Here is an 8,568-nt window from a genome sequence, read left to right as displayed (position 1 = left end):
CTCTTTCGTGGGTGGCGAGCAAAATTGCTACTCTCTCAGATCAAGTTAAGGGCCTCCTGAACCTCGTTTTGAGTGAAAAATATCTTACTTTTACATGTGACTTCGAGAAAGACTGTGGAAATAACAATTAAGTACGCCATTTATGGGGAGATATACTGCCTCACTGATGATTGGTGCGCAAAAACTGCATTGATTGTCTGAATTGCACAAGTGCTGTGTCCATTTATTGTTTGTTTCTCTTAGAATGCTTTTACACCCGCTTTTTTTCTTGAAGAGGGTGGAGGAGGGTTGGAAAATATATGAGATTCTAATAACAGATCAACATTCTGGAGCTCAAAGTCGCGCATAGTAGCGTTCTCTCTAATGATTTTTTCCTCTTTCGTGTTTCAGGCAACGGCCCAAAGAGCGAAGATGAAGAGGACCAAGATCCAGATTTTGAAGAAGCTGTTAATGAATTAGTGCCAGTCCTCGCTACTGAAGATGATGAATCTTATTTGAACATGTCACTGGAGGAAGAAACATCTATTATTGTCGAATACAGGACAATGATTTTATCTTCTGGCTACAATGCAAATTCTGCTTCATTTAAATCCTAATTCCGAATAACTCTCTTAAACCTCTCTTTTGAAGTTTTATCCAATCGCGGCCTTTTATTGCTAGGTGGAGTAAACGTGAGATTTGAGTTACATGCTTATCTTCGCTTCGATTATAAAAACTTGTATTTAAGCGTGCTGGCCTGAAACCTACTTTTAACATAATAGCGGAGCTCGCAGAGCGTAGCCCCATAATTATACCAAGTAGTAGTAACCCATCAAGCCGAAACAATTTGGACTTACGACCTTACGACCGTACGACCGACCGAACAAGACACTACTTTTAACATGCGTGGTCAACTGTACCGCGGGCACACCAACGCCACGGCTTTGTCCAGTAGTCTAGTGGCCAGTGCACTTAGCTCCGAGTCGGACAACCCGGGTTCTAGTTCTGGCCGGGGCAAGGCGTTATGTCCTTAAGACATGCGGGAAAAAAATGCGAGCTCTGCTTTTAGGCTTGGCTAAATCTATATATTATGGTCAAACTAGTTTAACAAAAAAAAAATTATTACCGAGCTAAACATTTACCATGTTTCTAATACTATTTACAAAGATGACACGATCGAAATTGTTGATCTCAGCTATACAGGACGCGTGTCATGTATGAACTTCGTGGATCAATATTTGTTCCTGGGAAACCGAGCTCGACATCGATACCAACGTTGAGTAATTCGTAAGTCTTTGTTAGGAAGTGGGGGAAATGTATTGAAAAGATAAATTATCCCATTCTATCGTTTTTCGTTGAGGCGTTTCTCTTGCTCCACTCTGATTGATTCGCGTTCACACTGGCAATAATTTTACTTCCAACATTAAGGCCCCGACCACACTTCGCGGTTGCTTTGAAAAACGTCATTGCGCTCTCACAACGCAACAAAAGTGTTGTCTCCACGCATGAAAATGAATGAATTGTTTTAGCAAATATTATTATAATGATCACCTACGGCAAAAAACTCAATGCATCCAGGTCATACGTAAAGCCCTTCTCATCCGCGAATTCGAAAAGATCTGTATTCAAAATGAGGTAAAATTCGAGTTAAAATCGCATTTAGAATTCTTCTTTTCGTTAGAAAATCTTCTCAGACCAGAGTGGACAGTACACTTAACATACGAAAATCTATTCAACGAAGTCATGGATGTAGCTTGATTGTTTCTCGTTCTTATCGTTACCGAAATTCAAAGTAAACTGATAGAAACTTAAAAAGGGTGTTGCGTATTTAGAAAAACGGATTATTAACTAAATATCGATTGGCTAACACGGCCAAAAAGTTCTGCATGGCTTGCTGAGGGGTTCCCGCTCTCCACTGCCGCCACTTTTGCTCGTCGAGGTAGGACAGCAAGTCTTCCCTTCTTATTCCCCGGCGTGTTTTCTGGCCCAGTTTTCAACTGTTCCAGTAGGACTCGATTTCTTGAGTGTGCACCCCAGTGACTGGATTCACGAAGTTGAGTCGGTGGACCACTACTTGTTGTACACTTACGTTGTTTACTTTTCGATCCATCTGTCGGTAAGAGGCCCAGTCATCTGAGTGCACTTCCGTTCCAGGGCGAACACACCTTGAAATGATGGGATGGAGGGCAGTCATATCCCGTCTTTCCATTACCTGGAATAATGAAATGAATGATATTTACCTGGATAATTTTTGTCCTTCTAATGTCTGTCTCGGGCTTTATCCCAGCTGTGTGCGATTATCATTCAGCTGTATGAACTAATTGCTATTCAGAGCGATCTGAGTACTTTTTGTTGTCACATTCCCATCTATTTCGCTTTCGAACAATATATTCCACAGGATCAAGGCTTTGTAAGTAGTTCTAGTATATACTAAAACAATGACATAATATAGAACAAAAAAATGATCTTTTTAAAATTCATTTCATCTTGTAACGATTACAATAATTTTTTTCACAGTCCCAGGTCCAACCGAGGGCGTGATTAGCCTGGCCTGGAGGTCTCTCGAGCAGACATCCTGTAAGCGCCCACAAATCTTGCTTACCTAGCTTGCATTCAAACCAAGGTGCCTGGAAATTCGTCGCTTAGAGTCCACGGCACAGAAAAAAATACACCGTCAGCAGGAGTTTATCAAGTAGAACTCTTGGGAACTCCTCGAAAAACTGTTTGATCTCACACTTCTTTTTCTGCATCCTCTGCAGCGCCTGTACAGTGTTGAAAAGAAAAGACCCTTTATCACTTTTGGACATATTGAAATGGCCGGTTTCAACTTTGGTCATAAATTGAATAATATGAAAGTTGTTACAATATTAGATGAAAAAGAAAAGGATTGTAGGGCATTCGTGCCAATACACACCCACGACAAAAGAGGCACTAAAGCTAGTAATCGATAGTAAGCTCCCTTATAATTTATTTCAGAAGAGCGCCTCTTTCCTTACTTTATTGTTGTTTGATGAAATACGAAGTACATTTGTCTCAGCCCTTTCATTAATGAAATAGAGTACAAAAGATGCACCAAATAGGGAGGGTCCCAATGGGGAGATGGTAATTGAGATTAAAAAGTTAAAATTTTAGCAAGGTTACGTTGGGCGCATCCTGATGGATTGACTAAAAGGTTCTTGTTCTAGTGCCATTGTATAAAATTGATCGTGGGACCTTGCTCTAAGGCGGCATACTAACGTAAGGGCATGTTTTTTTTCTCTTTTCCTTTGTAATTTAGTCAGACAGCTCTTGCAAATATAGTTCTAAATCTCGATGATTCTGCCAGGTTCCCACTTCCAAACTGAGGATACATCACACTAATATGCGTTACTTCTTTTTCCTACGGTTGTTGAAAACAAAGGAATAAAACACCACAGTGTGACCTCATTTTTGAACAAAAGCAACTTAATTATTCCCTAGTGCAAGGTAAGTGTGATATTAAATAAATAAAAAACGCGTCGAGTGTATTGTTGAGTTGTATAAGCACGCGAGAATTTTAAGAACACGAGAGAAGTGCACTTCTCGAATGTTCTTAAAAATTCCCAAGTGTTAATACAACTCAATAGTGCTCGAGGAACAAGTTTTTTTTTCCTTGGTAGAATGTATCGTGAATTGTGCGCGTTCGTACCGATGGCGTAGGCTGCGCGCATTATATCTCAACAGTGCACTTGTGTGACGTAAGCCGTGTGCTTTTGGAAAGATAATGAACTAGTTCTGACCAATCACCGCGCGCGCATTTCTCTAAGCATTTTATAATTCAATATAACCGCCTATTGTTTATACTTGCGACTCTCTCAACAAAATAAGTGCCTCGCGCAAAGTAAGTATAATTTTTTTCACTCTTTGTTATAATTGACGAAGTATATTTGCCCATAAAATAGAAAACAAAACAGATTGAACTTCTAGTTATTTCTATGATTTCTAAATGTTAGGTTTTGGTTATAAAAAAATATGGACGCCCGTAAACAAAACTTTGTCGACGGTGGTGAAATTACAAGAAAGAAACGGGCGTTACTTAAAACATACCTAAATGGAAAGCATACATTATTAGTAAGGATGGGAAAAGACGTAGCTGACTGACCTGACTGGCAAATTGGCTACCGGCAGAACTACGAAAACGTCAAGGCTAGCCTTTTGTATTTCTAACGCTGTCAAATTTACCAGATCAAATCTGTTGATATAAACAGTCACTTTATCTTTATTAAGCAAAAAACTTGTGAAGAAACAAAGTCTTCGTTTATTGATTCGCAACAGTTAGCGCTAATCGTATGGCCCCGAAATTATAATAATCCGCAACAAATTGGGGCGTTTCTTGTAACATCCGTTCACAGCGTGTTTCAGTTATTATTCACTTCCGTGGGAAGTTAAACTGATGCGCATGAATGTGTTTATATACTGTCCAATATTAGTTTTAATCATTCCCTGAAGAAGTCTCAGCTAGAGACGAAAGAAGCGTCGGAAGAAATTTACGAGAAATTATAACAAGAAGTCCGTTAACAAAAAAAACTTATTCATGTGATTGAAGATTTTAGATATATGAAAATTCATATATTTGCACTGCGGTGGAGAGATGAAATTAAGAGATCCTCGGAGCTAAGAACACTACTGAAACGAGTAGTTGTAAATAGGACCTGAAAAAATTCAGGCCGGTACGGGATTTGAACCCATGACCTCTGCGATACCGGTGCATTGGTAGAGCGCTGCACCGGTATCGCAGAGGTCATGGGTTCAAATCCCGTACGGGCCTGAATTTTTTTCAGGTCCTATTTACAGCTACTCGTTTCAGTAGTGTTCTTAGCTGCGAGGATCTCTTAATTTCATTATTCACGTGATGTTGGGAAACGTGCTTTTTTTCAGGTACAGGTGACGATGGTGCGATTTAGAACTCTCAGGGAGAAACAAGTCTTTGTTTATTGAATCACAACAATTAAAACACAATATACCTAACCAAGTCATAATTTATTGAATCACAACAATTAAAACACAGTACACCTAACCAAGTCATAAAGTGACCCATTTCATTCATGTTTTCTACTGGGCCGTAAGGTTACAACAAAGTCAAACACGTGTCAGACTCAGTTGGTGATAGGCTACGTGTTGGCGTTCATTCTGGGTGGGATGCCTTTGGTTATGTTATCAAACATTAGACTGAGACAATTCAGATGACTGGGAAAAAAGGTATTAATCTAATCATTCAATATCACTTGAAACACGCTGAAGTTGAAGAACTACTCGAACTTACATTTGACCAAAATCGGTACATTTACCAAAATGTTCTTACATTTTGGTAAGTGCAAAACGCCCTCAGTCGCCTTATTTCGCACGATGTAATAAGAGCCTAGTATCTGTAGTTGGGAACAGAAATTCGGATTCAAATTTCCGCCATTTTAGGGAGGATAAAAAACATTGGAGCGAACCGAACAAAAACCATTGAAAAAAATTCATGCCCGTACGGTATTTGAACCTATGACATTTGCGATACCGGTGCAGCGCTCTACCAACTGAGCTAACAAGCCAACTTGGCTAGGCCAATTTCATCTTTTCACCGCAGTGCAAATATATGAATTTCATACATCTAAAATCATCATTCATCGTTTATTAGGACCCAACACATTGACCAGCTCCCAGTTGGCTTGTTAGCTCAGTTGGTAGAGCGTTGCACCGGTATCGCAGAGGTCATGGGTTCAAATCCCGTACGAGGCTGAATTTTTTTCAGCTCCTATTTTCAACTACTCGTTTCAGTAGTGTTCTTAGCTGCGAGGATCTCTTAATTTCATCGTGCTTATTTATTCCAAATTGCATTCGAAATCACGTGATTACCTATACAAACATGATATATTGGTCTCAAACCTAAACTTAAATTTACAAAAGCAGAACGATCTCTTAATTGGGGTAGTTTTACATGGCTTGTACATTTTGGAGAACATAACCAAATCTTTCTTCTAGCTTAGTAGAGGCTAAAAAGCGAGTGGCAAATTCGACTACCATCTTCACGTAATTTTGATACAAACATCTGGCTACTTGTAATATTGTGAACAAACATGACAGTATCATCTCCTGGTAACATTTCAGCTAAAAACTGTTAGAAGACAGGATCTTGGTCTCCAGCTAAGGCTTTGTTCCATTCATAATTTCTAAAGTACATGAAGTGGGCTGCTGCTCACCATGGTCGTATATTTGGATTTTCTTAGTTTTGCACTAGTCTGTCGGCCAGACCTTCTAGCAGATTGGCTGTTGGTTCACCTTTTGGGAAGGGGTAAGTAGGCGTATGTCCACAGATTTCCTGCATTTCATACCATCATCTTAAACAGGTTTCTAGATGAATAGGCTGTCGGAAACATTTTCTTATTGTTTGAGAGCGTCGCACAGATCTACAGTCGTTGTCTGAAATAAAAAAAAGAACCATTGTTTGTTTGATGCTTTCTTACTTATTTTAAAACAATACACATACAATAAGATACTTACCGTCTGGAAATTCACTAGCACCAATCATTTTCACACTTTTTTGGAAAAAGCTAAACACAACAACAAGTTGTGATAGAGGGTTACAACATTGCTCTTTTACGGTTTAAGACCTTACATGAATTTGAATAAATGAAGTCTCATTCATGAAGAACCAGTCATGTTTGGACTCTTTGCTCAATCAAAGAAAGGGTCCATGCTTTTCAAAGGTATCAAAACAGTCCCTTTACTCAATCAAAGAAAGGGTTCATGCTATTCAAAGGTATCGATACAGTCTCTTTGCTCAATTAAAGAAAGGGTTCATACTATTCAACGGTATAAATTCAGTCTCTTTGCTCAATCAAAGAAAGGGTCCATGCTATTCAAAGAATTCGATATAAACAAATGTATAAAGTAAAGTACGATCTAGTACCTAGCTACATATCTGAGATATTTACTCGAAAGGGTACTCGTTATAACCTTAGGAATAGTGACTTTGAAATACCACGATTTAATACTATACGCTATGGTAAACACACACTTGGGTATCAAGGACCATATATCTGATCCACATTAGAAAATGGTATGCGTGAACTACCAAGCCTTAGCATCTTTAAAACTAAAATCCGTAGAGTTGACCTGGCCAGCCTAGTGGAAGACAGTGGCAACTGCTGCAATCTTTGCAGCACGTGATTTTTTCTAATTATCTGCATTGTACAAGTATTTTTATGTTATCTGAACATTGTTAATATTTCTAAATATTTTTAGATTTTAATGCATAGTTTATCGGCTATATTGTTACCTATTATGATACTGTACATAGTTTTTGATTAATTTTGTAATAGTAGGTGTCCCCAATTAGCTCTATGAGCTAAGTACATTGACACGGTAATAAGGATTTTATTATTATTATTTATTATTAAATATTCTGAAGGGATTACCCTAGTTAAATAAAGGTTTCCTACTGCTATTGTGTTCGTTGAAGTTGTTAGTTTTACTTAGTAAGTCCGCTTGCGATCATATTTCATATTCTATTTCTTCTGATCATATTTCATCATGTCGCACGTCATGCAGCTTCTTCGCCGTTTGGCATTAATTCAGCACTAGAGCATTCTAGCAAATGTGAGTTTTGGTATTTTGTAAGCTTCATCATTATTTTCATTGTAATTTTACTAAGTGTATTTAGTTTAATTTAAATTGTAATAGGTTTTCACTTTTTGTTTTGTTTACAGTTTTAAATGATGCTACCAACTGGTATCAGAGATTGTTATATGTCCAGTGCACCCTGGTCTGTTGTGGAAGTATTTGACGACGGTGATGACAAATTACACGCATTTGACCTGTTGTTCAATGAAATTCTCGATCGTCACGCTCCGATTAGATCAATTAAAGTTCGTGGAAAACCAAATCCCTGCATAACGGAGGAGATACGTGAACTTATGAAATCTAGGAATGTCTGGCGCAAAACAGCTCGTAGAACTAATGATCCACATGCCTGGTCTACCTATAAAAACCTTAAACACCAAGTCAGGAAGTCAATCAGAGCAGCGGAGAGTGAATTCATCAAAGATCAGATCCAAAACAACCCACGGAACACAAATTGTATTTGGAAGGCAATCCGGCTCTGCATCCCTAAAAGATCAGTCTCCCCTAAAGTTTACAGCAAAGAGGACAAGATCGTGGCGGATACTTTCAATAATGTTTTTGCGTCAGTTGGAAAATCAACCAATTCCAAAATAGAATCTTTGGCTGAAGAGAACAACTTCAACTTGAATAACAGCATCTTTACTCCTAGAAGTTTTCCGACATCTGAGCAATTTACATTTCATTCTGTTGAATGTAAACAAGTCGAGGACATTTTAAATGCAATGCCTTCTAATAAGGCTCCTGGGATCTTGTCATGTCACCATTACAAACAGTTCACAAGTGCATTTCCTCCGAATGGCACGTTGTGATGGATCTATGTTTCCAATATGCAGCATCTGTTAGTAGCAGCATTCTTAAAGATCACTATTTAGATTAAGTTCGGAATTAATTGGTTGCCAGAATTTATTATAAACAAAGGAACTGCTTGTTACATATAGAAGAAAGACAAAACGAGCATACCAG

The 8,568-nt window shown here is 38.5% G+C and overlaps 1 pseudogene; it reads right to left on the bottom strand.

Moving 5' to 3' along the window:
* The window catches only part of LOC131797151 (lysophosphatidic acid receptor 1-B-like), an 8,698-nt pseudogene extending 2,187 nt beyond the window's left edge, over positions 1-6,511 (bottom strand).
* Between the last annotated feature and the right edge of the window lie 2,057 nt (positions 6,512-8,568).

This window comes from Pocillopora verrucosa, chromosome 7, assembly GCF_036669915.1.
Source record: "Pocillopora verrucosa isolate sample1 chromosome 7, ASM3666991v2, whole genome shotgun sequence".
NCBI classification, from domain to species: domain Eukaryota; kingdom Metazoa; phylum Cnidaria; class Anthozoa; order Scleractinia; family Pocilloporidae; genus Pocillopora; species Pocillopora verrucosa.
The sequence above is the reverse complement of the archived record's forward strand: the minus strand, read 5'-3'. Positions and strand labels throughout refer to the sequence as shown.